The following is a 26,967-nucleotide window of genomic DNA, read 5'->3' as shown; positions in this document are numbered from 1 at the left end:
AACTCAAAAGTATCATCCATAGCTATGGGTCAGCTTTATCTATTCACTCTTTCCTTTGATCCCATTGCCATATCTGTACTGTCAGACTTTATGAGATTAAGTCATGGATGAACTACAACAGCAGACAAGGCCACAAGCTCCTCCAGCTCAGCAGCAGAAAGATTGAAGCCATTAATTCTGGCTCCCATCACCTCTGTTCCCTGGCCTGCCCTCACACCTACTCAGTCTTTCCAAAGTCAAACTCTAGTCCAACGTTGCCACTTCCAGTCTCGTTTATTCCGAGGCAGTCCTCGCTACCCTCCTGTCCTCCATCTTTCCCTTAACTCCATCTTATTTCCAATTTAGTCTATTTTCCTCTATCGTTTGTCACATAAAAGATCTGGGGCGTCATTCTCCGACCCCCCCGCCGGGTTGGAGAATGGCTGTTGGCCGCTGTGAATCCCGCCCCCGCCCCCGCCGAAGTCTCCGGTACCGGAGATTGGGCGGGGGCGGGAATCGGGCCGCGCCAGTTGGCGGGACCCCCCGCTGGATTCTCCGGCCCGGATGGGCCGAAGTCCCGCCCAGGAATTGCCTGTCCCGCCGGCGTAAATCAAACCTGGTATTTACCGGCGGGACCAGGCGGCGTGGGCGGGCTCCGGGGTCCTGGGGGGGGGGGGGCGGTGATCTGACCCCGGGGGGTGCCCCCACGGTGGCCTGGCCTGCGATTGGGGCCCACCGATCCGCGGGCGGGCCTGTGCCGTGGGGGCACTCTTTCCCTTCCGCCTCTGCCACGGCCTCCACCATGGCGGAGGCGGAAGAGACTCTCCCCACTGCGCATGCGCGGGAAACTGACAGCGGCCGCTGACGCTCCCGCTCATGCGCCACATTTCCGCGCCAGCTGGCGGGGCAAGAAACGCCATTTCCGCCAGCTGGCAGGGCGGAAATCCCTCCGGCGTCGGCCTAGCCCCTCAATGTTGGGGCTAGGCCGCCAAAGATGCGGAGCATTCCGCACCTTTGGGCCGGCGCGATGCCCGTCTGATTGGCGCCGTCTTTGGCGCCAGTCGGCGGACATCGCGCCGTTGGGGGAGAATTTCGCCCCTGATTTTAATCCCAATGGAAACTAGGCATCCGGTAGCCATGAAAACTTATTGCCCCCCCCCACCCCCGGCCGGGCCCCGGCAGCTTTTCTGTGGGTAGCAATTGCCCCTTGCTCATTTCAGCAGATGAACAGGTCACATGCTGGAAACCAGTGGGATCCTTTTTAAATATGGTGATTGAACTTCAATGAGGCCACAGGGGAGCGACTGCAGTTTTAACCTCAGGCCTGAGTAGATGAGAGAGACGGTGGTGGAGGAGGTCATTGGGGAAGGGGGTGATTGGGGAAGGGAACAATTGGAAAGGGGAGTGGACCTGATAACAGTATTCATCTGGAAGCAGGACAGGAATACCTTCTATTCCTGGCTTGACACTGAGGTAAATGTAAAGACAGCTTGTGCTGTGAACTATAGTGCAAAATGGATGCAATATTGCTGAATTTCCTCCCTTGAGTGTCTTATTAAACCCCGATTAAGGTGCTTTTAAAGAATAAAAGGGGCAGTGGAGCTTACGCTGGATAAAAGCCAATGGACATATTCTTTTTGAGAAGTGTTGATAGTGATGAATAGTTAGGCTTTCCCTACGGCTGCATGTCACATTTACAGTCAATTATCACAAGGTAATTGCTGCACCGTTACTATCTACAAGGTGAATAAGCCTTGTTTCCCACATCAGACTAATGAGAGGAGTGGGAAATGCACAACCATGGTGTAACACACCAAACAGATTGTATTGCAGACTTTTTAATGCAAAAAGATCCATTGGCCCACAACCCACCACATCAGGGAGACAACGTGAGAGACAACCCCCTTTATTCAAAGTGTTTTGTTCATTCAAGATTATGGGCGCGATTTGACGGTCATGCCCGACTTGGTGTTGTGACAAGGCCATTGAATCTTGCGAGATTCGCGACGCTCGAGATGTCTCAGGAGATTAAACTGAACCTCGCGATACGTCGCGATCTGCATCTCGCCCGCGCTGGGCGAGATCCAGAGCAGCATACTTAAATGAGCCATTGGACTCAGGATTTTCCCAGGGCACGAGATTCAATGGCTGCGTCTGGGAGATCTCAGCAGGGCACCGTATAGGGACACATTGGTGGCTCTGAAAGAGAGCGTTTACAAGATTCCAGCATCAGGAGGGAGTTCAGGTGGGGAGGGGGGGCTGAGGCTCCAATTCTGAAGGGGCCTTCAGTTTGAACACACCACCCTTCCCACCTGAGCCACTTGAAAAAAATATTTTTAAATCTTTCCCACGCTACTTGCACCTGCTCCTGCCAGCCTAGAAATTGAGCTGGGTGGCATGTGGCCAAAGTAACCACTTAAAGGCCTTAATAGGTCAATGGGCGGGTTTCCTTCCAAGTGCCTGCCCACCCAAGCTTGAAATTGGCTCTGGGTTTGGGCGGATGGGTTCTGTGGGGGAATCCCGTGCATTCAGCGTTACGCTCCCCCCACCCCTGACCACCTCAGAACCTGCCTGGCCAGGGGTGACACGGTGGCGCAGAGGTTAGCACTGCTTCCACACGATGCTGATGACCTGGGTTCCATCCTGTCCATGTAAAGTTTGCGCATTCTTCCCGTGTTTGTGTGGGTCTCAACCCCCACAAACCAAACCAAAAAAGATGCGCCGGGTTGGTGGATTGGCCAGACTAAATTGCCCCTTAATTGGAAAAAAAATTGGGGGCGGTATTCTCCCCCCCCCCCCCACCCGATGGGTGGGTGAATCGCAGGGGCGTTGCGCGAATTGCGCCACACCACCCCGATCACCACACGCGATTTTCCCACCCCCCCCCCCCCCGAAACCAGCGCCGCGAGAATCGCGCCGGGCCGCTCAGAGAATCGCCGCAAACGGCGAGCGGCGATTCTCCGGCCCGGATGGGTCGAGCGGCCGCGCGTAAACGGCCTAGTCCCACCGGCGCCGTCAACACCTGGTCGCTGCCGGCGGGTACTCATCGCAAAAGCTTGGGGGGGGCGGCCTGTGGAGGGGAGGGGGGCTCCGTTCCTGGGGGGGTGGGGGGGCCTCCGGAATGGCCTGGTAGGCGATCGGGACCAACCAATCGGCGGGCGGGCCTCTCTGTTGGCGGGCCTCCTTTCTTCCGCCAGCAAGCCTGGATCCATCCGCCATGTTTGTGCGGGGCGGTCTGGGGGAGGACGGCCACCGCGCATGCGCTAGTTGGCGTCGGCCCAACTGCGCATGCATGGTACCCAAGGCGCCGCGTCTTTTACGCGGTGCCGGGTCTCTGGTGCCGTGCCGAGGCCCCACCCCCGTAAATCGCGCGACGCCCCTGCTAGCCCCACAGAGGGGGGAGAATAGGGGCCTGGGAACAGGCGCCGACGCCGGAGTAAAACACTCCGTTTTGTATTCTGGCGTCGGCGCTTAGACTCCCGTTGGGGGAATCCCGCCCTGGGTACTTTAAATGTTAAAAAATAAGTCCGTCTGGGCACGATCATATTGAATGGTGGAACATTCTATATCAAGTTGTTTCTGTAAGGTGTTCCTGAGCAGCAATACTCTTTGGCAGGAAGTTAAAAATGATATGAAACCCACCTAAATGGGCTTGCTTTCCAGTTGCCCAGGGGATGTGGTCAGATGTGTGTGCACTTTGGAGGTAGCATTCCCAGATGGTGTGTCATTGGCCAGGTGTTCCCGGGACATGTTGCTATTTTCAAAATGAGGGCAGGGAGGAAGGAGCCGGGAACACACTCACCTCTGATTAACTGCCTGTTAAGCTTCTTTTTTAAAAAAAAATGATTCTCCTCCTTTTTCTCTCAAATTTACACCCACCAATAAACAATAATCAGTAACAAATGTAATGTCAATCCCCATTTCAATAACAACGATCCCATCCTCCCACCAAACCCGCAAACAGCAGCCCGCATGTTAACACAAACAAATAACAAAAAGGAATCAGGAGTCACCCATAGTCACCATTAACACATACAGTTCCTCTCCCCACAACCCTCCCAACCCCTCCCCTTAATGTTCGATATAATCCATTTCTCAAAAGTGCATAAAAAATAATGCCCATGAATTGTAGAACCCCTCCATCCTTCCTCTCAGTTCAAATTTGACCTTCTTAAGAGTCAAGAATTCCAGTAGGTCCCCCCACCACGCCAGGGCACAGGGTGGAGAGGTTGCTCTCCATCCCAACGGGATTCCCCTTCGGGCGGTCAACGAGACAAAGACTACAACATCTGCCTCTACACCTGTTTCCAACCCTGGCTGGTCCGACACCCCGAATATGGCCTCCCGAGGGCCCGGGTCCAGTTTCACGTGCACCGCTTTAGAGTACCCTAAAAATCTCATTCCAGTAATCCTCCAGCTTTGGACAGGATCAAAACATATGAACGTGATTTGCGCCCCCCGCCCCCCCCCCCCCCCCCCCCCCCACCCAGCAGTGTTAACACACATCTTCTACCCCCTCAAAGAGCCGGCTCATCCTCGCCCTTGTGAGGTGTGGCCTGCTAAACTCATTGAGGAGCTTTTTGACAGGGTTGGGAAAGCCAGCAAGCAATCTTTAAAGAACAGGCCGAACAACCTGATGCACGTTCATCGCAGCTGTTAGGTGCAATGCGGGGAGACATTACGGAATGTTTGTGCTGAAGAACATTTTGGAAAAATGGGTTACCATGTCAGAGTGGATGTATTTGTCCTCATTGGCTATTTGGAAATTTATCTGAACTGTGGGACTGCTGAGTCTCTGATCTGCCTCCTCCATCTTGCAAGGTAGCTGTAGGCCCAGTTATGGTGGCCATCTTTCTTTGATGATTGTATTCCCACCTCCTGGCTGTGTTCAATGCCACAATTGGGTGTCCAGCTCACCTCTGGCCCAATTAGAGGATCTGCATTTGAAGATTGCAGAACATGACCTGGGATCGGGAACCCGGAAATGATCCAGCCACAGGTTCCCAATCCTAGATAGGGAATCAAACTCAAGTCTCGCCTTTCTGAACAAGTTGGACATTTTACAACATGATGACGTACAATTGAGAGCATAGTTGGATATGTTTTATTTTCAGGAAGGCTCAGGGATTCCAATTTTATTTGTTCATCCACAAGATGTGGGCACCGCTGGCTAGGCCAACATTTCTTGCCCATCCCTAATGACCCTTGAGAAGGTCATGGTGAGCCACCTTCTTGGGCCCCTGAGGTTCATGTGTTGTAGGTACACTCATAGTGCTGTTAGGGAGGGAGTCCCAGGAAGTTAAGAATGACGCCCACCCAATGAGCTTGCTTTACAATTGCCCAGGGGGTGAGGCCACTGACGGTTAAGGAACAGTGATACAAAGCATTTCCAAAGCAGGATGTTCTGTTACTTGGAAGACAAGGTACACATGGTGGATTCCCATGTGCCTGTTTCCCTAGGTGGCAGAGATTGGCAACTCTAGTACAAGCAAGAATGTAGGTAGTGGGCATTAAAGTAAAGACTTAATTATGAAAAGCACCAAGAATATTGCAATTTAGCACATGCTCTAGAAAAATAATACTGCATGGTTTCATAGAATCATAAAATGCCTACAGTGGAGAAGGACACCATTCGATCCATCGAGTTTACACCAACCCTCTGAAACAGCACCCTTCCGAGGTCCACTCCCTGCCCTACCCCCATAACCCCACCTAACCTTTGGACGCTAGGGGGGAATTTGGCATGACCAATCTACATAACCTGCACATCTTTGGACTGTGGGAGGAAACCAGAGCATGTGGAGGAAACCCAAGCAGACATGGGGAGAAAGTGCAAATTGCACACAGAGATCGGAATTGAATCTGGGTTCCTGGCGCTGTGAGGTAGCAGTGCTGACGGCTGTCATCATTCAGCCACCTGCAGTCTTATGAATGGAATTAAAGTATATTCACATTCCCCACATGATAGTATCCACATTCAAATTTACAAAATGATTGGATTTTGAATCCAGATATATCTTTGTGGAAGCCGTCGAGCCAGGATCTGAGAATTTGAAACCATTGTTCCTTTTCAGTAATTTGGTGATCAAGGAAAACCTATTTGGACAGTAATCCTGACAACGCCTCAGGAAACACTGTTAAAAACTATGTTGACCAGCAGCTGCAATATATCCATTCGTGCTCGGATTAAAAGATACGGAACTATGCTTTTCCCTTGTAACATATTCCTTTCAATTAACTGAATGTTCCAAACATATCTAGACTGAATTGCAGTCAAAACACCAACGAGGCTATCGGCATTCACTATTTTGTGTGGGTAAAAGATTAAAAAAAAAAAAAATTTAGAGGACCCAATTATTTTTTCCAATTAAGGGGCAATTTAGCATTGCCAATCCACCTATCCTGCACATCTTTTGGGTAGTGGGGGTCAAACCCACGCAGACACGGGGAGAATGCGCAAACTCCTCACGGACAGTGACCCAGGGCCGGGATTCGAACCCGGGTCCTCAGCGCCGTAGGCAGCAATGCTAACCACTGTACCACCGTGCTGCCCTGTGTGGGTAAATTATGAGGTTTCTTCGGACGAGGCTAAGTGAATCCTGGGACTCCCTCCCTAACAACACTGTTTGTGCACCGACGCCACACGGACTGCAGTGGTTCAAGGAGGTGGCTCACCACCACCTTCTGAAGCGCAATTATGGATGGGCAACAAATGCAGGCCTAGCCAGCGGGTCCACATCCTATGAAATTTTTTTTAAATGTCTCTCTCCAAGTTACATCATTTTTCCTTAGTTTCATGAAAATGGTATCACACCCTTCGCCTACCCTTTTTTTTAGGAACTTGCTCTATTTATTTATTAATTGCCCATTAAACTCAACACAGAATGTTATGTTGCATCATTAGGAGGGTAAATATTGTTTTAACAATGTCATAAATTTTAATTATCCATGATCAACCCCTCTGGCACTGAAAATTAACAATGCAGAAGTAGATTGCAATCTCTTGTTTTGAATTTTTCAGGGAGATTTTAAAGATGTCAAATTTTAAGTTTTAAAAAACTTTTGTTTGCTGTCTTTTATCTCTCTTGTTTTTAATCTAATCTTCCTTTCCCAATCTTTAATCCTCTTCCTGTGCACGATTTGACATTCAATTCACCCCCTTTAATTTGCCCTTCTTGGCCCTGCATTATTGCAAAGCAAATTACTGAAGATACTGGAAATCGGAAATGATAACAGAAAATGCTGAAAATACTAAACAGGACAGACAGCACCTGAGGAGAGACAAACAGAATTAACATTTCAGATCGATGACCCTTCATGAGGAAAGTCAGAAAGCTGATAGGCTTTGAGGAAGTGAAAAGGGGACTCAAGGAGGGGGGAGGAAGAACAAAAGTGGAGGTCTGTGATAGGGTAGAGGACAGAAGAGATTAAATGACAAAAGATTTTAGGGTACAAAAGTCGATGTTAGTGGCAACGGGCAAAGAAAAGGAACAAACGATTTGCCCCCTCTGTTTTTGAGAACACAGTTATTAGAAAAACAATAGTACAACTCAGGATTGTCCAAAGAAACCCACTGTTGTGCTTTATACAATGATCTAGGTGCTGCAAAGCGTGTATTCCTGCCTGTCCACAAAGTGTCCTGGTAAATACTTGAGTGAGGTGAGAACAGCTGAGAATGAATGAACAGTTGGAGGGAGAGACAGATGATGGGATGGAGAGAGAGAGACTGGGAAACCCATGCAGCAATGTTACATTTAATTGATAATTTAAATATGTTAATGAAATGCCCCATCTCTTGATTGCGGGACACTTCCACATTATGAACCCTCACTAAAGGTAGGCTGGAGGCGTCATGTTGCCTCTTCATTCACCGACCATGGTGCATGGTGGTTAGGAATGGGAGGGGCTATGTCAAAGCCATTAATTCTTTTTCTTTTGTTTCTCATCCAATTTTTGTCCATTTCCTCCTCCTTTAAAAGTGTTTAAGCTTCCGCAACAGTACCAGCCATCCTCACTTCAAATGGCCTGGGTTGCGAATATCAGCAGATTACTTGATGGTGAATGATAACTGAATCTCGCCCAGTGCCCTCGCAAATATGCATTGCAGCTGGAATGGGTGCTGTAATGATACTTTCAGAGGCTTCGTTAGTGAACAAGGGATTTATTAACATGTCGCGTAGAGCAGCAGCATGTTTACAGCTAATCCTAAAATACCACTGCCTAGTAGAATTCCTCCCCCAGGGTGGTTCCCCACTCTGAGTCCCAGTTGGTCATCCAGGCCAGGTGACCCTTACTCTGTTGTGTTGCCTTAAAAGGGACAATCACCACAAGTGCCTACACAGAACACATCAATGCCGTCCACAACTTAATGATCGGGAGCAGGAATTTAAGCTGATCTTTCCTTTTCTTTACAACAGCACAACAGAGGCCAATTGCAGCATCTCTACATGACTCCTGCCAATGTTAACTAACGCAGCAGAGTGTGGAGCCATCAGTATCACATTGGGTAGTCCAGTAACCCTGAGGTGAGCTACAAACCTCAACCTGAATACAACAACGTACTTATATTTATACAGTGCCTTCAGCACCACAAAACATCTCAAGATGCTTCACAGGAGCATTAGAAAAACCAATACGACACTGAGCCACATAAAGAGATACTGGGGCAGATGACGAAAGGCTTGATCAAAGAGGTAGCTTTTACGTAGTGTCTTAAAAGAAGAATAAGATGCACAGCGGGGTAATTCCAGGTCATGGGGCCTAGGAAACTGAAGGCCTGGTCACCAGTGGTGGAGCAATTAAAAATCAGGGAGGTACAAGAGGCCAGAATTAGAGGAGCATAGATATTTCAGAGTGTTGAATAGCTGAAGGAGTTTACAGAGATAGGAAATGGTGAAGCCATGGAGGGATTGAAAAGAAGGATGAGAATTTTTAAAATCAAGGCATTGGGCAAGATCTTCTGGCTGTTTCCGCGGATGGGATCCACCGGTGACACCAGTGGCAATCCCCCATGCCACGGGTTCCTCGGAGACGGAGGGGGCGATCAACGGGTATCCCCTGCCGACCAATGATGGGAGGCCCCAGGCGCCACAGATTATGCCCAGGGTGGGGTGGAAAATCCTGCCCATTGTTTGACCAGGAGCAATTGGAGTTCAGCGAGCACAGACGCTGACAGACAACCAGGACCTTTGGATGACCACAGGTTTATGGAGGGGAGAATGTGGAAGAGCAGCCATGAGGATGCTGGAATAGTCAAGTTCTGAAGTTAAAGGCATAAATGAGGGTTTCAGCAACAGATGATCTGAGACAGGGACAAGGTTGGGCCATGTTATGGAGGTGGAAATAGGTGACCTTAGTGATGGCATGAGTATGAAGTAAGAAGTTCCTCTCGAGAGCAAATGGGTGCCAAGGTTGCAAACAGCCTGGTTTAACCTCTGTTGCTGGGGAGAGGGATGGAATCAACCTTGATATTAGTAAAACATAGCAGTACATGTCAGAAAGGTTTAAATACAAGGTGCTTTTTCATGAACTATTTGGAAACCATTATTGTCAGAGAGAAGAAGGGAACACAATATACTTGATTTGAACGAGGTTGGAATAATAATTTTCGATCAAGTTATCAGACTCTCATAAGGGACAATAAAGCAGTGTTTGCAAAGTGACATGCCTAAACATTAGCAACGCAATGATTTTCTAGACATACATACATAATGTTTGCATTCTTATGTCTCTTCAACCCGCGTCATAAATTCATCATCAAGCTCCTTTCTTATTAAACACACAAGTTAACAGTTTAACACCTGAAGGACTGAAATGGTAAACAATGGAGATTGTGTTTATAACTCAGAAGAGCAATATGACGAGTAAATATTTTAAAAATAAATGCTGTCAAACTAAGTCATTACATTTTGAAGAAGAAATGAGGGAAGGTAAACAAATGTTAAAAGTTGCCATTTCATGCTTTGTTGCTCCTGAATAATACTTGCCCATAAGGTGCTAAAGATAACATGCTGAAGTGACATATGGCCAGAAGCAAGATTATATTGCTATGTGCGAAAATGCAGCATACAAAAACAAACCACTGAAGAATTACTGAGCAAAACATGAATGTGACTTATTTACGAGTGCCAATAAGTCCTTGCTATCTTAATTAATGTTCGTAATATGGGTGATTTAACATGGCCTTTAAATAATGGACCAGTTGAAATTCCAATATTGAACTTGAAAAAAATGACTGTAAAACTGTTTGCTATAGTTCATTTCAAAGGCTTGTTTGTGGCTACTTCTGCATTGACTCTAATACTACGAAGATGTGCTATGTGGAATATTAAGTTATAAGGTTATCTCCTATATATATGCACATTGAACTTTTTGAAAATAAGATTTTGTGTTGAACAAAGAACACTGGCTTGCAGCAGCTACTTAGCTTACATTTATAAATGCCACAAACCACTTTATGGAGACACAGAGTCGACAGAGCTCTCAGAGACAATGGCAAAATAAGGCCCATATTGAAACCAGAGAGAGCTCACATGATGCAGCTCTTGGGTATAAAATATACTGGACTTTAAACACCAGCCAGAGACTGCCACAGGGACATTAGGGTCAACAGATTTAACCTCTCCTTCTCTTTGAAACTCCTCTCAACAAAGCTGAGTGCTGTTTGTGATTTGAAAACCCACCATAAGACCTCATTGATGCAAACTCAGAGTTCTTAAAGCAGGATTCTAATTCAACACCACTGTCTTCCAGAGGAAAGAGAATCAACTAACAATGACTGTTGTGACCGTTTCAGTGAGCAATGAAAATACCAGCAGCCATTGTGGAAAGTGACTGTCTGGCTGTGAACAAGCATTTGGACAATCCGTGAATAGCTTTTCTTACTTTACCTTTTTTTTCCTCGGCCTAGTTTTCATATCTAATACTCTGTAAAGTTTTATTTCTATTTGTGCATGACTGGTAAAGTAATTGATGCGACCATCAATTCACTCAAGGACTCGTGTCGGAGTAAAACAGTGGTTTTAATTAACTATCAACTTTGCCTGCCTGCGACTGGTACATACTGAAGACAGTCCCACAGGCCAGCTACTCTTATACTCCTTCAAAGGGGCGGAGCCATGGGTGGAGCCCATACATGCCCCATCATCTCCCCCTGTGGGTGAAGCCATACAATGGCCCACAGATAAAACCCACAGGGTTAATAACATAGAAAATAACTGGTGTATAAATTGTATTTACAAACATAGAACATAACTGGTGAATTAACTGTATTTACAAACATAGAACATAACTGGTTCATTAACTGTATTTACATTCACCACAGTAATGCATGTGTGTTTTGCATTAGTGAGAAGTTGCACTTTTTAAACCTTTTGTTAATAATCATTGTATTTTTGTCTGAATGAGTTTTAGTAATAAAACTAACTCCTTACTTGTTAACTCATGGCATCTAGCTGGCTAAATTATCACACTGACCTACACATAGTTGAGCGCATATCAAATTGGCAAGATGACATCATTTTTGAAGTTCAAACTGTGAAAACCAACACAGCAGTGGGACACAGAGAGGAGTCAGCTCACCCTGGTCGAAACACTAGTTTCAGAAGTCTCCAGATTTAAACTGCTCCCTTAATTGGGTTATGGTATCGAAATCTTTGTTATTCAACTTCATTATTGTCAGCATGGCAATCTAGCTTGGGGATATCGATCTCCTGCAATCAGACCTAACCAGCATCAAAGATGATTGTTTTTGGTGTCAGCTATTCTCTGTGAGCACTCCCACCTCTTGAGTCAAAAGGTTCTGGGTTCAATACCCACAAAATTTAGGTTGACGTTCCAATGCAGTACTGAGGGAGGGTCGCACTATTACATGAGATATTAAACCAAAGCCCTGTGTACCCTTTTAGATAGGCTTAAACAACTTTATGGTGCTATAAGCAGTAGAATTACCCCATTTTCTTAGTCCATGTTTATCCTTCGACCAACAGTACTAAAATCAGGTTATTATTACACTGATTTCTGTTGGCGGCAGTGCCCGAAACATGCAGACTATAACATTAAATGTGTGAAATGGGTGAGACTGATACCACAACAGATTTGTGGATGGAGACGGTTTGCTGAACCAAATTAGTTCTACCACTTTTTGGAACCTTCTTATATTCATAAACGGCACAAAGGTAGATGATTGTGGTTATTGGAGGCCAATAATCTCAGCCCCAGGGCATTGCTTTTGGGGTTCCTCAGGGCCTGGACTCAACGATCTTTAACTACTCAATCAATAATCATCCCTCCATCATAAGGTCTGAAATGGGAATGTTCCCTGATGGTTTAGCATTTTCAGTATGACTTGCAACTCCTCAAGTACTGAAGCAGTCTATGCTGGCATGCAGCATAAGCTGGACAACATTCAGGCTTGGGATGATGCGGGGCAAATCACGATCGTGCCACACAGGTACCAGGCAATGGCCAATTGCCAACAAGAGAGAATCTAACCATCTTCCCTTGACATTCAATAGAATTCTCTCTTCTTGACTTTGCATTGCTGCTGATGATTCACATCTATTAGTCACCTGTTGTGAATCTTCAAATGGGGATATAATCCTATTTTAGCAAGGCATTTTGGTTGGAGTAGAGGCACTGTAGGTCATCATTCATTGAAACTGGGGCTACTGTCACATGCTGCAACGTGGAGGCATGGATGCCAAGTGCTTTGGTCACATGAAAACCTCAGTTGTTGAAATCAACCTGCCAATGAAACAAAGGGCGTGATTCAGCAACGCATTGCGCCTGGCACGGATCCGGGTGCAATGGGTGAATTGAGCAAGAGTCCCAAATCAAGCTCCGAGCCAGCCGCTTGGCCGATCGCGATTCACCTGACTCACTTCGCCTGGCACGATCTGGATCTTGCCCTCGCAGGCCAAGCTCCAGTTCTGCATATTTAAATGAGCTGAATGGATTATTTAAATACCTAGAGGCCAAAATGGGATGAAAATGGCACCCCGATCTGGGATCAACCGTTCCTGCTGCCGAGATCAGCTCGGCAGCAGGAAATCTCTCTAAGTGTGGCCTTGGTGGGGAGAAACTCCCTGAGGCCAAAAGAAATGGCAAAGTGCTGGTGAATAGCAGGGTGATTATCGGTGCTGCAGTCGCCAAGAATCACCCCACCACGTCCGTTTGCGGGGGGGGGGGGGGGGGGGGGGAGGTGAAGGAGAGTGGAATTACGTTACAAAATCTCATTGGTGAGAATGTTGTTTTTCGCCTCTGACAGGATTTTGCACCCATGTCATCATTAAATCGAGGCCCCATCAGCCTGCTTAATGGTGGATGTAAAACATCCCCTGGCACTATTTCGGAGATGGACAGGAGAGTTTCCCCTGGGGTCCTGGCCAACATTTATCCCTCGGTCAACATCACAAAAAAAAAGATTACACTGTCATCATCACGTCATTATTTGTGGGACCTTCCTGTCTGCAATATCACTGCCGCAGTTCCGACACTCTGACAGTGACTATGCTTCAAAAGCACCTCATTAGCTGTAAAGCACTTTGCTACATCCAGTCATTGTGAAAAATGTTGCAGAAAAGCAAGTATTTCTTTCAGTTGTAAAGCATGTGCCCATGAACTCACTTAAAGAACACATAAAAGGCAAAAGTGACAATTGCACGAAATTTTGATATTATTTCTGAAGCCCTGAAGTTGATAGGAACTTTTTTTTGCAGTAGGTATCTACTGATTTCATAAACGGGACATTTTATTAGCATTCCAACGCTGACATACCAAGATTTTGAAATGAACACAGATATACTGCACTCCTCAGTCACACAGGTTTAAAATGGAGTGCTGGAACTGTTCATCAATTGGCAAATACCACGCTTTTTTAGGTCTAAAGGGTCATTCAAGGCTCTATAAAAAGTTTGGGAATAAAATGAATCAATTCTCATGTGTCACAAAGGGAATACAGGCTTTCAAATTCCTCCTACTGTAATATATTCCTGAGTAATGGAACGTATGAATCACTGACTGGTTATAGCTTCAGAAACATTACTAATCGGCAATAAGGAAGGATGTATCCTAAACTAATAACCTATTAAGCATCACTACTGCATGAGCAGGATACATTTCTTAGACAAATGTGTAAGGTAAACCTTATTTTGAAATTGTATCTGTCAAATTGGAGGGGAGCAAACTAGAAAAAAAGGAAAATGAATTAATCTTGGGTAATAAAGGAATTACACATCGTTGACCTTAATCATGAGCAAGGTCAAAGATATTATTAAAGACAAGTTACTTGGTTTCCAAAACTTCATGCAGCTTTTCACTGCAGAATTAAGAACATAAGAACTAGGAGTAGGTCATCTGGCCCCCTCGAGCCTGCTCTGCCATTCAATAACATCATGGCTGATCTTTTTGTGGACTCAACTCCACTTACCCACCTGCTCACCATAACCCTTAATTCCTTTACGATTCAAAAATCTATCTTTCTTTGCCTTAAAAACATTCAATGAGGTAGCCTCAATTGCTTTATTGGGCAGGGAATTCCATAGATTCACAACCCTTTGGGTGAAGAAATTCCTCATCAACTCAGTCCTCAATCTGCTCCCCCTTATTTTGAGGCTATGCCCCTCATTCTAGTTTCACCCACCAGTGGAAACAGCTTCCCTGCTTCCATCTTATCTCTTTCCTTCATAACTTCATATGTTTCTATAAGATCCCCCTTCATTCTTCGAAATTCCAATGAGTATAGTCCCAGTCTACTCAGTCTCTCCTCAGAAGCCGGAACTCTCAACGCCGAAATCAACCTAATGAATCGCCTCTGCACCTCTTCCAGTGCCAGTTCATCCTTTCTCAAGTAAGGAGACCAAAATTGTACACAGTACTCCAGGTGTGGCATTGCCAGTACCCTATACAGCTGCAACATAACCTTGCTGTTTGTAAACTCCATCTCTCTAGCAATGAATGACAAAGTCCCATTTGCCTTCTTAATTACTTGCTGGACCTGCAAACCAACTTTTGGTGATTCATGCACGAGGACACCCAGGTCCCTCTACATAGCAGCATGCTGCACTTTTTTACCATTTAAATAATAGTCCATTTTGCTGTTATTCCTACCAAAATTGTGCACTGAAATTTGAGAGCACAATGAAGATTGCAATTAGCTTTTGTAGATCTGTCTTTATTTTATTTTACAGTCAAGGCTCTGATGTTAGACACACATGCACACTTGCACACATGAAAGCATGCCTGGAATCAGAGTATGCACAGTCCACACCAATACATCTAGAAACTGATTTCAATCCATATTTGGGGTGAGGAGTGATTGGCGGATACCCACTGCAGCCAGAATGAACCGGTGGCATCCATAGTTCAGAGCCATCATTACACCACAATAATGCTGGGGCTAATAAAGGTAAGTTATGAGGATAAATTGCTACCGACTAGGTTTGGATTCTATGTAGTACAGTAGATGAAGGGATGATTTAATTGAGGTGCTTAAGATGATTGAAGGAGTTCATGGGATTGAGGGAATCTATTTACTCTGGTGAGGAAGTCCAGAACCAGGCAGCAGAACCTTAACATTAGAGCTTGGCCATTCAAGGGTAGGGTCAGGAATTATTTCTTCACACATAGGGTGGCGGAAACCTGGAAATCTATCTTCCCGATGAGGCTAGCGAGTCAACTGAAAATAGAAAAACTGAGCTTGATGAATGTTTGTTAAGCAAGGTTATTAAGGATTACAGGATATTAAGGTCACTGGATGAGAGCTAGGGGAGGAGATAGAGGAAAGTATGTGGGCTGATGCCCTAAGCAGGGTAAACTCCTCTTCCTCATGCGCCAGGCTTAGCCTGATCCAATTCAAGGTGCTACATAGAGCACACATAACGGGAGCAAGATTGAGCAGGTTTTTTGGAGTGGAGGATAAGTGTGGGAGGTGCGGCGGAAGCCCGGCAAACCACGCACATATGTTTTGGTCGTGCCCGGCACTGGAGGGGTATTGGAAGGGAGTGACGGGAGTGATCACTAAAGTGGTGAAGGCCCGGGTCAAACCAGGCTGGGGGCTAGCTCTATTTGGAGTTGCGGATGAGCCGGGAGTGCAGGAGGCGAAAGAGGCTGACGTTGTGGCCTTTGCGTCCCTAGTAGCCCGGCGTAGGATCCTACTCATGTGGAAGGAGGCAAAACCCCCCGGACTGGAGGCCTGGGTAAACGATATGGCTGGGTTCATTAAACTGGAGCGGATAAAGTTTGCCCTGAGAGGATCGGCTCAAGGGTTCACCAGGCGGTGGCAGCCATTCCTCGACTACCTAGAGGAACGTTAGAGGGAAGACAGATGACCTGCAGCAGCAACCCGGGGGGGGTGGGGGGGGGGAGGTTTTAGTTTATGTTAAATGATTATGTGGTTTAGTTATTTGTTTATTGTTAAAATTTCTTTACTGTTATGTTTGCTCTGTAAGGGGGAAAAAAATGTTGTTTGAAAAATTTCAATAAAATATATATTTTTAAAAAAAGGTCACTGGATGAGTGATCTAGTGACTCAGGGCAATGCTCTAGGGACCCGAGTTCAAATCCCATCACGGTAATTCAATAAAACTCTGCAATTAAAAGTCTAATGATGACCATGAAACTATTGTTGATTGTTGTTGACCCAGCCAGTGATGCCCTCGCCTCATGAACAAATAAATAAAAGAACCAAAACGGATAGATGGAATTGGGATACAGATCAACCATGATTTAATAGAATCCTTCCAATGGCTTGTTTGCTTTATATTCACCTTCTCTAGGTGGGTCTGGTACTCAGTGGCTATCCTGTTATCTCCTGTGAAAATCACGATAGGAGTCCCATCTGCATTATAGGACCTTATTAAATTAGTCAAGTGATGTTTTAATTTCAGATTTCTTGCATTTACAAGCTTTTTAAAAAATAATGCTATTGACTGGGTGCAAACAGTAACGTACACACTACCATTTTAACACTCTGAGGCTTGTTAGATCGATGAACATCAAACCCAGTTCCATTCTGGGCTGGAAATGACCCAAGACTGTATGATGACAATGTGAAAAAAAAAGAAAATTCTTCATTTTCCTTTTCCTCAAAACTCGCTTCTAAAAATATGTTAAAATGATCATATGAATAAATTGGATCATTGCATTATTATGGCTTCAACCTAATCTCTAAATAATCCAGACAAGCTAAATGTAACATTTAACAAATAACAGTTTTGCTCTGTCAGGCACAAACCAAAAGTGATCATAACAGTGGGTGACCTTTCAGCTTCTCCACAGTTTGAGTGAGGATGCATCTGTGATTTAACTTCATCAACATCCTCCTTACTCACTATGTCACTTGCAAAATGCTTGATAATTCTGGTTGTTTTTTTGGCATTTCTTTGTATTTGTATGGATTTAAGCCAGTACAGAAACAGAAGACACCTAACATTGCTACCTTTCTTAATGTTTTTTAAAAAAAATCATACACGGGACCTGGGCATTGTTGCCCATCACTAATTGCCATTGAGAAGGTAGTGGTGAGCAGCCTTCTTGAGCTACTTTAGTCCCTGTGGTGTAGGTACACCCACAATGCTGTTAGAAAGGGAGTTCCAGAGGTTTGACCCAGTGACAGTGAATGAACTGCGATATAGTTCCAAGTCAGGATGATGAGTGACTTATCGGGAGACTTCCCGGTATTGGCGTTCTCATGTATCTGCTGACCTTGTCCTTCTAGAATGTAATGGTTGTGGATTTGCAAGGTGCTATTTAAGGAGTCTTCGTGAGTTCCTGCACCGCATCTTGTATGGTACTCGCGACTGCCACTGTGCGTCGGTGATGGAGGGAGTAAATGTTTGTGGATCAGGTGCCAATCATGTGGACTCTTTTATCCTGGGTGGGGTTGAGCTTTTTGAGTGGTATTGGAGCTGCACTCACCCAGGCAAGTGGAGAGTATTCCATCACACTTCTGACTCATGCATTTTAGATGGTGGAGAGGTTTTGGGGAGTCAGGAGGTGAGTTACCCGCACAAGACCCATAGCCTCTCACCTGTTCTTGTAGCCACAGCATTTATTTGGCTCTTCCTGTTCAGTTACTGGTCAATGGTGACCCCCATAATGTCAATGTTCTTGCAAATAACAGGGGACTGGAAATCTCACACATGAAATAAAAACGCTGTGCTCAATCCATTAGAGTATTGTTCACAAATTCCTTAATTCAATGATACTTCACTTAATGGTTACAATCAAATCCTTAAATACTTAAGTACTCAGTACATCAATGTTGGATTCTTGCTGTCTGTGGATGTCTACACACAAACAACATTGAAAGAGTGGCTAGAATACAAGCTCCCCATGCAGCCTTACAATTTACATTTGTCAAATTACTTAAAATCACACATTAACAGCATCTGTCTTAATTTTGTTGAGTTGGATTAATGCTTCTGAGCTGTAATTGATTAACAGAATGGAATACCCTGGGCGATCCAGGGTCATGACTGTGGTGTTGGGTGCTCTGGTGCACAGATGAGCCAACACAGTTGTATGTGGTACAACTCTATTTTATTTTAACTCTTATAATACAGTTCGTTCTGGATACTCTGCACGTGCTGTCTCCCTGAGTGTGTTTGGTAGCAGATCTGTCCTGGTCCTCCTCTGCAGCTAATACTGACCACCGGGGGTCGTGTCTGTGCTTTTATATCTTTCTGTCATTGGTTGTGGTGTTGTGTGTTCTGATTTGTCTGTTGGTGTGTCTATCATGATGTGTGTGTTTGAATATCATGACATCCCCCCCTTTTTACAAAGATATGTGCCTACGTGGTTATAAATATAATTGTGTCGTGAGTGCATCTAAGAGTGTGTGTGTGTGTTGTGTACAGCGTGTGTATATGACGTAACTATTTACATGGGGCGATGTCGGGTGTGTCACACTAACAAGGTTGTACCATAACAAAACTTGGATGCGAGAGAAAAAAAAAACTTGAACATTGGTCCGGTCAGACGATATCTGGAACAATAAACAACAACAGGTTATAATACAGAAGTGTTTGACTTTTTGAACGTATGAACAGCGTTATAAGTCCAGTCTACTGGGTGACCGCCTCAAGAATGGGCTGGTCCTCAAGCCGGTTCAGCTGTGGAGATTTGGGGTCACACTGGTTCACCTTGGACTGTTGGAGGTGATGCTGTTGCCGAAGTCTCTACTTTACCATTTGTTGTACTTCGTGCAGTGCTTGGTTTTTTTCATTCGTGCAAATATAACATTCAACATCTTTGTTAGTGGTGCCTTGGCTGTGGTTTGGTTCTGGTGGCGATGGAAGGGGCATGATCCGTGGCATCTCCACGAAGTCATCCTTGGGAACCAGTGGAGGATCCGGCGTGTGCGTACGGTTCAGTTGCGAGCGTGGAAGGCGGCGCAAAGCTCGCTGATTGCGCCTATGCACCAATCCATCCGCCCTGCATGCCAGGAACAAGGTGGAGTCTTTTTTCTTTTTATGTTTGTGGTGGACGGCATCTTGTAGCCGATGGGTCGTTGCCATCGAAGTAGCACCATCACTAATATCATGCAAGGCGATGACTGTGCCAGATGTGGAAGTTGGCCGAGACCATGCACGCTGGTTCCGGCCACCTGCTGTGCCGGAAGGGCGACTCCGCAGAGAAACGTCGAAGCATGTCGCCTTGGAGAGAGAATTGTTGCTCGCATCAACGTCTGGCGATGGCGCGAATTGGTGTGTCCATCTTGGACTGCCGGTGCTGGTTGCCACTGCCGACCCAGTGGGACTGCCACGCGATCCATTCCCTGTCGCCGTGGCATCCGCCGTCACCCTGAGCGTGCCATCACCGAGGCCGCGACACAGCCCGTCCGGAGCAAGGTCTGGCGTGCGCAAATCAGAGTCGGCGCTTGGCTGCTCCCCATCTGGAGTCCGGTCTGCCTTCCGTCGATGCCCCCCGTCCGGAGTCCCAACAGGTTCACTGGAGGCAGCCGAGATTCCCTGAAGCTGCACTTCTGGAGTCGGAACATGCAGGAATACACCAACCAGTGGAGAGGGTCGAGCCATCGAGGGTGGAAGCGGTGCGCCACCACCGCAGTCGTCAGTGGTCCCACCGTGATCGTCGAGTGCCTCGGTACGCACTAGGCGAGGTCTGTCACCTTGCACCTTTTGCATGGGAAGTGGGATGCTGTCGTCACTCGTCTCACATCCCGTGGATAGATCCTCATTAGCAGCTTGCTGTTCACTAGGGTTGGGTAAATTGTCAGAGTTTTCATCTGGTGGTGCACACCATGTCGGTGGACTGTCATTGTCTTGCCGTTGTCCTTCATTTGGGCTTTTCTTCTTCGGAATTTTAAATCTTCCCCCAGACATTGCAGAACCTTGTTTATTACCCCCAAATTCTCCCATATGTATGGTCTCGAATATAGGATCCAATGTTTCTATCGACATTGTACTATTTTCCAAAGAACATTCCGTTTCACTTTTCTTCTCAGGTACCTCATATGTATCTTTGTCTAATGTACATGCCTTCATGGTCTCTGGGTCTGATTTTGCTGGGACTGGCATGGTCACAGTCTCTCTTTTACTGTTCTCAATTGCCCACATTATACTCCCCATACATAACTGCTTAATCACTGGGGTTAGTGTGGTACAATGGATAATCGGGTCGACCTTATCTGCATCTTCACCATTAGTGGAAAGCACACTTGGTTCACTTGAAACTGCTGTGGGTTTTAAATTCGTTATCTGGCTACTCGATGTCGGTGTCCTCAGGATTCTTGCTCCAATGTTCTGCTCATTTATCAGTGGAGTGTGTATAGGTTCAATGCAATTAATGTTCCCCTCAAGGTTTGAAGAGTCATTACTGACTAACTGCTGGTCTCCGAAGTTGGGATTTTGCGGCGTTGTGTTGAAGGGAGACATTTGTCCCTGCTGTAGATATGATTCAGGTTGTGTTATTTCCATTACCTGAGGATCAATGTCTTGTCCATTTTTTCGATCCGTACTAAAACACCGGCAATTCTCAGTCTCCTTCTGTGGCCGTGCAGCATTATTAATCTCTGTTCGGCTACAATGATCCTGAAGGTCAGTGCATAAACCTTTTTTCTTCGGTCTTGGACGAGGCGATTCCTTTGGCTTGTCTTCAGTTGGGCTTGAACAGTCTTCAGCGCTGTGCCCTTCATTGTAGCATGAGAGACCGTCATGATCATGCTGCTGTGTAGTGGAGCATGGTAGGCTGTTATAGCCTTCTTGCTGTTCACGTGAGCATGGCAGACTTGCATCGTCTGCCGCTGGTTGGTCAGGAGAGGTTGCTAGACCCTCATGGTCTTGTTCCTGCAAGGACTGCACATTGGAGTCTTGCGTTGCTTCTATCGTGGAGGCTGTCCACGAGCTCTCTGTGGAGGCTTGTGACACTGGAGTCACTTCTTGTTCGTGCAAGGACTGCGCTCTGGAGTCTTGCGTTGCTTCTATCGTGGAGGCTGTCCACGAGCTCTCTGTGGAGGCTTGTGACACTGGAGTCACTTCTTGTTCGTGCAAGGACTGCGCTCTGGAGTCTTGCGTTCCTTCTATCGTGGAGGCTGTCCACGAGCTCTCTGTGGAGGCTTGTGACACTGGAGTCACTTCTGGTTCATGCGAGGACTGCGCTCTGGAGTCTTGCATGTCTTCTTTCATAGAGTCGGGAACGTTGAGCGGGACGTGGACCACGCTCTGTGTGGCAGCAGGGCGCTCTCCGTGTGCTTGCACCGCTCCCTGTCTGTTAATGTCAGGCTGCAGCATCATCCGGTACTGATAAGTTGGAACGTCATATCTGCTGGATTGAAGATCCTCAAATCCGAAAAATGAATCCGCATCTGCGTCGGATTCAATGTGGGGGCCGCCAATGTGCAACACGAAAGGTTCGTCCGAGTCATAGTCGTATAGGACCACGGAGCTATCATTGGGCTCGCGAGGTCCGGAAACACTGTAAAGATCGTCATCGAAGTATTCGAGGTCGGAATCATCGGCTTGTGCGTAGGTAACTGCTTGTCGGAGGGTTCTTCGGAGGTCAAATTCATCTCCTGGGTCAATTTGCGGCAATGTGCTGTCATTCCAGGTGAGGGAAGGTTGTTTTACAGCTTTAACAGATTTTTGTTTTTTTGATTTGGGGCGTTTCCCTTTTAAATGGGATTTGGGACCTTTCCCCTTTAAATTGGTGCAGTCTGGGGCCTCTGACATCCTGACGCTCGGTATGTAGCACGTAGGAAGCGACTGCGCATGCTCAGATCGCTGTTCCTTTACCGATGGCCGTTTTCTTGACTGCGCATGCGCAGCATCTCGCGCATGCGCAAACGAAACTTCTGGTTCTGCGCACTGCTCGCGCAACTGTGCTAGCGTGATACCTTTAGCAAGATGGCCGCCAACCTCGACCCAGCCCTCTCTCAGGCCCGGGATTTCGGCCTCTGGGAATTCGGGCTCCGGGATCCCAGCCACGAGGTGAGTTCTGCAGCTTTTCTTACCTTTACTTGCCGATTGGATTGCGTTTTCTTCACAGTACTTGGAGAATTTGTCCAGGACTGCCTGGTAATCATACCTTTGCTGCCTCCTGAAGAACCTGAACCTTGTGAATATTTCTCTTGCCCTTGCACCGGCGATGGTGAGGAGAAATTCAATTTTTTCGCTATCATCCAGGTCTTGGAGTTCAGCTGCCACCAGGAACAATTCGAACCATTGCCGGAATCGCCGCCAGTTTTCGCGGAGATCGCCGTAGCACTGGAGCGGCTGCGGAACCGGGAGCTCTATCATTTTGCCTGGGCACTGCTGGTTGTCTCTGTACACTGAGGTATGCCGGCAGGTATCGATCCACTCCTGTACCATGTGGTGTTGGGTGCTCTGGTGCACAGATGAGCCAACACAGTTGTATGTGGTACAACTCTATTTTATTTTAACTCTTATAATACAGTTCGTTCTGGATACTCTGCATGTGCTGTCTCCCTGAGTGTGTTTGGTAGCAGATCTGTCCTGGTCCTCCTCTGCAGCTAATACTGACCACCGGGGGTCATGTCTGTGCTTTTATATCTTTCTGTCATTGGTTGTGGTGTTGTGTGTTCTGATTTGTCTGTTGGTGTGTCTATCATGATGTGTGTGTTTGAATATCATGACAATGACTTTATTGTTGAGTGTATGGTGGAAGCTTACAGAAGGCATGTGCCTAAGTAAGGGATGTATCAGAAGCATTTCTGTTGCAACCTTTCTCACCTTTTCTCTCCACTTAATCAACACTATTGTGCCCGGTGATTATTTGAACCGTGGTTCCTTGACCCTCCTGAACTCCAAGAGCTAGATTTTCATGGGATTTTGATTGGCAGTGAATGGAGACGGGAGCAAAAACAATATGGCCACCGAATGAGACGGCAAAAATGCTGTGGTCCATTTCCACCCTCAGCCATTTTCACAAGGGAGATAGAGGAAGCGGTTCCAGAACCCAACTGCTCCAATGAAGAAGGCAAGTGACACCATTGTGAGCTCATTTCATGGAGGCAGCCAGACTTTATTAGCTGCCTAGTTTTACACCAGCTGCATGGAGGCATGAGCCGTGGATTGAAGGTGGGATGAGTTTAAAGGGTGAGCACAATGGTTTTACTTCCTTTACAGTTCATCATGAAATGCTATAGTATGAGTGTTCAGTCAGATGACTTATGTCTTGCTGTGATTGGATGATGTAACTAAACATTAAACAACACATTTGCCAGATTATTACTCCTGGCAACTGCCAAGCTGTCACATAGAAGTTCAACATAGTAAATGTAGAAACATTTTCAGATAAGTTAAAAAGTGCATCTAATGAATAAAAAGATAGAGTACATTTCATATTATTGAAAGGGTAGCCTAACATGATACTGATGGGGAAATGCTTAATATTTTCCTATTGTTTCTATGTATCCAGTCTGGTTATCTGTCGAGATAGTAGTTTTGAAGTCTGTTTGTTTAGTAAGGGAGCTTTATGGTCTTTGGCTACAATCCAACTGTCTAATCATTGTACAGGTGCTTGTCTTTATTTATACAGATGGGGTGAAGATTCTGCTTATTTACTCAGGGATGTTATGGGCTATTCAATGGCCTCTGGCTGCAATAACATGGTAAGTGAGTTCTATGCGTAAAGTGCATAATGGATGGTGTGGGTGAGGAGAATGAGCGTGAGAGAGGTGAGTGTGAGAGGGTTGAAGAGGTAGAGTGAGGGCTGGAGATTAAAATGTTTAGAATGTTCAACAATACATAAATAAGCTGCTGATAGCATTGGGAAAACCATGCCAAGTTTTTTGTGAACGGAAGCACGCTTTTTAGCTGCCTATGGCTGGCATCCGTTTCAGCCTTCTTTGCAGCAGATCTGTCCCCAGGCCACCCAGGGCTTGGACCGCCAAAAGATCCCACCTACTGGAAATCTTGAAAAGGAGGTGATATTGCAATAGCAGGATTAGTCCCATCTCTCAATTCCTGCCTCCAACCTGAAAATCCTGCACCAAGAAACAGAGACTTATCAATCAGTACCAAGCTTTAGGTTAATTCATTCCTCGGTCTTTACTTCCCCGAGTCTACCCTTTATCATTCAATATATAGGTGGCAGCTTTGGTTCAATGCTTGCATGCTTGACAGGAAGTTACGGGTTCCAGCCCACTCCAGGGTCTTCGGCACATAATCCAGGTTCACATTTAAACACAGTACTGAGGGAGTGTTGCACTACGGAATGTTCAATATTTTGGACCAGATCTTAAACTGAAGTCTGTCCTCGGAGGTGGATGCAAACGATACTATGGTAACATCGTTCTCCCTGGTGTCCTGGGCACTATTTGTCTCTGATCAACATCACTAAAACAGATTATTAGGCATTGGTCTCAATCTCGTTTGAGGGAGTTTGCTGCACACAAATTGGTCGCCATACTTTTCTATATTAACAGAGAGTGGGGCGACACGGTGATGCAGTGGTTAGCCCTGACAATAAATTGGCAACTCTAAATATATGTAAAAAAAAGAAAAGAACATGGAGTGACTACACTTTGAAGTAATTACTATAAAGCATTTTGTCATGTCCTGAGGTGGTGAAAGATGCTGTAGAAATGCAAAATGTTTGCTTTTAAAATGCACTATCGAACGGCCAGCTCTTGATTTAACCTCATCATCCCTCCCACTCTTTTCTTGGTGATGTCCTGCGCCATTTGCCTGAATAAAGCAGCAGTTCAACCCATCACCTCTCAAAGGAAGCCAGGGATAGACAATAAATGCTATCCTTGCCTGCATTTCCCGAGAATGCGCAAAAAAATAAATTTGTCACCTTAGCTTCTCAATGAACAAAATAATTAGTCAATCAAACATCTGCTATTTTTTTTTCAATTAAGGGGCAATTTAGCATGGCTTATTCACCTATCCTGCACATCTTTGGGTTGTGGGTGAGATCCACACAGACACGGGGTGAATGTGCAAACACCACACGGACAATGACCCGGGGCCGGGATCAAACCTGTGTCCTCGGCGCCGTGAGGCAGCAGTGCTAACCACTGAGTCACCATGCCGCCCAACATCTGATATCTTGACAATTTAGGAACATCTCTCTATGGAGTGTGAGCGACAGTTAATTTGAGTGAATCTCCCTGGTGGACGAGAAATTATGTGAAAACAGAGGAACCTATTTTCAGGTGGACACAGCAACTAAGGTCCCAGTTTTGGTCTGGTGGTATGAGTTTATTGCATTTATGCATTGTTATAAAGCTGGAAGCAGGGGAGGGAATAGAGATCAAAATTATATTGATTGTGTTCCGGCAATTTTAATTTTTGAAGAACATGCGCTCCTTTCAATGGTTGGAAGCCTATTTTCAGCAGCTGTGATTGTGGCCTCAACAGGTTACACTACCTCCTTCTCATGTTTCTCTCTTTCAAAAATTGTTTCCAATCCTTACCATATAGACTTGGACCATGGTCCTTTCGAATCAACGCTGTGGAAATGCTATTTTTCCCACCCTGTTTTAAATACTTAACTTACTTATAATAATCATAATAATCTTTATTGTCACAAATAGGCTTACATGAACACTGCAATGAAGTTACTGTGAAAAGCCCCTAGTCACCACATTGTGGCGCCTGTTCGGTACACAGAGGGAGAATTTAGAATTTCCAAATTACCTAATATATAATGTGGAATTTTCTACCACTTGTAACAGTTGAGCCCAGTGGATGACATCATGGGCAAGCTAGATGAGGGGGCTGGTTTACTCCAGTTGGCTGCACAGCTGTTTTTTGATGCAGAGCGAGGCCAACAGCGTGGGTTCAGTTCCCATACTGGCTGAGGTTCTTCATGAAGGCCCATCTCAACCTTGCCCCTCACTTGAGCGCGATTCCCGCCCCCCGCCGAATCTCTGGTGGCGGAGACTTCGGGACACGGCGGGGGCGGGATTCACGCCAGCCCCCGGCGATTCTCCGACCTGGCGTGGGGGTCAGAGAATCCCGCCCCTGGTTTCTCCTTTGATGAAAATGTTCCGAGGTTCTTGGGAATGTATACACACATACGCACACATACATGGGTGGCACGGCAGCACAGTGGTTAACACTATTGCTTCTCAGTGCCAGGGACCCGGGTTTGGTTCCTGGCTTCGGTCACCGTCTGTGCGAAGTCTGCGCGTTCTCCCCGTGTCTGCGTGGGTTTCCTCCGAGTGCTCCGGTTCCCTCCCACAAATTCCCGAAAGACGTGCTTGTTAGGTGAATTGGACATTCTGAATTCTCCCTCAGTGTACTTGAACAGGCACTGTAGTGTGGCGACTAGGAGATTTTCACAGTAACTTCATTGCAGTGTTAATGTATGCCTACTTGTGAGACTAATAAAGATTATTATTATTTGTTATTAAGTATATAACTGAGATATTAAATCTGATGGGGAATTAGATAAATACTTGAAGGAAAATACAATTGCAAAGCGATGGGGAAAGAGCAGGGGACTGAAAATAATTCAGTACCTCTTACAGAGAGCCAGCACAGGCACAATGGAATGAAA

General features: G+C 46.1%; 1 protein-coding gene across 6 annotated transcripts in view; it reads right to left on the bottom strand.

The window, feature by feature from the left end:
• The window catches only part of plcb1 (phospholipase C beta 1), a 1,179,298-nt gene that overhangs the window by 610,077 nt on the left and 542,254 nt on the right, over nucleotides 1-26,967 (bottom strand). The gene's annotated exons all lie outside the window — the stretch shown is intronic.

This window comes from Scyliorhinus torazame, chromosome 1 (genome assembly GCF_047496885.1).
Source record: "Scyliorhinus torazame isolate Kashiwa2021f chromosome 1, sScyTor2.1, whole genome shotgun sequence".
NCBI lineage: Eukaryota > Metazoa > Chordata > Chondrichthyes > Carcharhiniformes > Scyliorhinidae > Scyliorhinus > Scyliorhinus torazame.
The sequence above is the reverse complement of the archived record's forward strand: the minus strand, read 5'-3'. Positions and strand labels throughout refer to the sequence as shown.